Raw genomic sequence first — 3,308 nt, forward strand, 5'->3', positions numbered from 1 at the left:
GGCTTGTGATGGGCAGTCAGAGGCTCCGCGGGCTTAAGAAGGGGCCACAGTCCCCAGGGAAGCGGGCGGGGGTGGGGGGGGCTGGCGGCGGCAACTCCGCCCCCCTCGGTGGGGCCTCCGCAAGGCCCGGGGGCGGGGCCACCTCGCGGGGTCCGTGGGGCCCGCCTGCCCCCAACTCTGCCACCCGGCGGCGGCTGGAGGCGCCTACGGACTCCAGCGCAACGGACGCTGACTCGAGTGCATCGGACCCACTCGGGGCCCGCACTCTCCAAGTCTTTCCAGTGCTGCCCTGGACAGAGGCGCGCCCCTGGGCTGCCAAGCGGGATGTGATCGGTCATCCATTCTGCCAGCTTTGGCGTGTGGCCCCCCTTGTCCGTCCTCACCTGCCCTTCCTGGGCCCCGTAGAGGTCCCAGGTGAAAGTGTCCGCATGCCTTGGGGTCTCTCAGATCTAAATCTTCCCAATCTCTCGCTCCTTTTCACCTCATTACTTCCGTCCTTCGCATCCACACCTCGGAGGGGTCTCTAGAGGAGGTGATGGCCGTGCCCCACGCCTCCACACAACAGACCTCTCCTTTTTGAGTCACCCCTGGCCTCCCCGAAGAGTCCGTGTTTCTCTGGGCAACGGGACCGCTTTCCGCGCCCGCGCGCTCTACTCAACGCGTCCGGGCGGGCGCTCCTCTGCTATAGCACGGGTCCTCCGCAGTCGGAGCGCTTTCAGCACTCCAGCGCGCAGCCCGCAGCCTGCCCGCCAACGTGCGCAATGAGTCTGTTGGGCATCACAATAATAAATGCGCCCCTCGCGGGGCAGACTGAACCCTGATAACCGCCGCTGCCCTCCTGACCAAGGCTGCTACCGCCATTTTACTGAGGGAAACGGGTCCAGCGAGGAAGGGACTTAACCAAGGCTACACTGAAAGGGCTATTCATTCACTTGGCCACCTGCCAACAAGTACTGAGCACCTATTCTGTGCTAAGCCCTGTTTTGGGTGCTGCAAATACAAGGATGCAGACACTGCCACCTCTATCACTTTCTTCTTTCCCTCTTTCTCCTCCTCTGCCTTCCTGTTTTCTCATTCTGCAGCTTGCTTTTGGGGAATCTTATGCCTGCCAGAGGTTTAACTACAGCTTGCTCCTTAGTAATTACCACCCTGTCTTCAACCCAGTCATGATGCGGGAGCCCCACATCTCCATATTTCCATTCTTTTTTTTTTTTTTTAATTGTTTTTCTATTAAGTTGTCCCACTTTTCCCCCATTGCTCACCCCCAGCCCACCCCCTCTCCCACAGTCAATCCCCACCCCATTGTCCATGTCCATGGGTTATTTATACTAGTTTCTTTACTAAACCCTTCCCCTACTTACCCCCTTCGCTCCCTCCCCCTTCCCCCATTGTCTCTATCAGTCTACTCCTTGTTTACATGCCTTTGGTTCAATTTTACTCGTTCGTTTGTGTTGTTCATTAGTTTCCTGTATTAGGTGATATCATATGGTATTTTCCTTTCATTGCCTGGCTTATTTCGCTAAGTATAATTCTCTCTAGTTCCATCCATGTTACAGCAAATGGCAGGAGTTCCTTTTTTCTTTCTGCCGCATAGTATTCCATTGTGTAAATGTACCACATTTTTTTCAACCCACTCATCTACAGATGGGCACTTAGGTTGTTTCTATCACTTGGCTATTGTAAACAGTGCTGCTATGAACATAGGGGTGCATAAGTTCTTTTGAATTGGGGTTTCAAGATTTTTCGGGTATAAACCTAGCAGCGGAATCGCTGGTTCAAAAGGCAGTTCTATTTTTAGTCTTTTGAGGAAATTCCATACTGTTTTCCACAGTGGCTGCCCCAGTCTGCATTCCCACCAACAGTGCAGTAGGGTTCCCGTTTCTCCACATCCTCGCCAGCACTTGTTGTTTGTTGATTTGTTGATGATGGCCATTCTGATGGGTGTAAAGTGGTATCTCATTGTGGTTTTTATTTGCATCTCTCTGATGGCTAGTGACATTGAGCATTCTTTCATATGCCTATAGGCCTTCTGTATGTCTTTTTCGGAGAAGTGTCTATTCAGGTCCTTTGCCCATTTTTAAATTGGATTGTCTTCCTGGTGTTGAGTCAGATGAATTCTTTATATATTTTGGAGATCAAACCCTTGTCCAATGTATCATTGATAAATATGTTCTTTCATACGGTTAGTTTCCTTTTCATTTTGAAGATGGTTTCTTGAGCCATGCAGAGGTTTTTTAGTTTGATATAGTTTCATTTGTTTATTTTGTCCTTTATTTATTTCCCTTGCCCTAGGAGAGATATCAGCAAAAATACAGCTACGTGGGATATCTGAAATTTTCCTGCCTATCTCTTCCTCTAGGACTTTTATGGTGTCGTGGCTTATATTTAAGTCTTTGATCCATCTTGAGTTTTTGCTGGTGTATGGTGTAAGTTGGTGGTTTAGTTTCACTTTTCGCATGTGCCAGACCAGTTTTCCCAACACCATTTAGTGAAGAGGCTATTTTTACTCCATTGGATGCTCATGCTCCCTTTGTCAAATATTAATTGACCACAGAGACCTGGGTTTATTTCTGGGCTCTCTGTTCTGTTCCATTGATCTATGTGTCTGTTTTTATGCCAGCACCAGACTATTTTGATTACAGTGGCCTTGTACTATAGTTGGATATCAGGTATTATGATCCCTCCTACTTTGTTCTTCTTTTTCAAGATGGCTGAGGCTATTCAGCATCTTTTCTGGTTCCATATACTTTTTTGAAATATTTGTTCTAGATCTGTGAAATATACCGTTGGTATTTTAATAGGAATTGCATTAAATCTATAGATTGCTTTGGGTAGTATGGACTTTTTAATTATGTTAATTCTTCTAATCCATGGCATATGTTTCCATTTATTTGTATCTTCCTTAATTTATTTCTTAAGTGTTTTATAATTTTCCAAGTAAAGACCTTTTACCTCCTTGGTTAAGTTTATTCCTAGGTACTTTACTTTTCTTGTTGCTATAGTAAATAGGACATCTCTAAAATCAGAGAAGGAAAACTCTGACTCCAAAAAACCTCCGCTGCCTTGCGGCATACCTCTTCAGGGGAAAGGCTAAGGGAGTAAACCCCGACAGAAAATCCGGAGCCGGAGTCCCTAAGGCGGTTTGACATTGTGGTCAACACCGGCAACTCCTGCGGCGCACCTGAAGCCAAGCTGTATTGACTTTGTCTTTCCCTTGGACCCTTCAGCTGCGAAGAGAGGGGGGGTCTGCTGCATGGGCAACAGCAGCCCCTCCATATCACCCTGCCCAGGCTCTGTAGCTTCAGTTT

Source organism: Furipterus horrens, unplaced genomic scaffold (assembly GCF_987537825.1).
Source record: "Furipterus horrens unplaced genomic scaffold, mFurHor1.1.pri manual_scaffold_11, whole genome shotgun sequence".
Lineage (NCBI taxonomy): Eukaryota > Metazoa > Chordata > Mammalia > Chiroptera > Furipteridae > Furipterus > Furipterus horrens.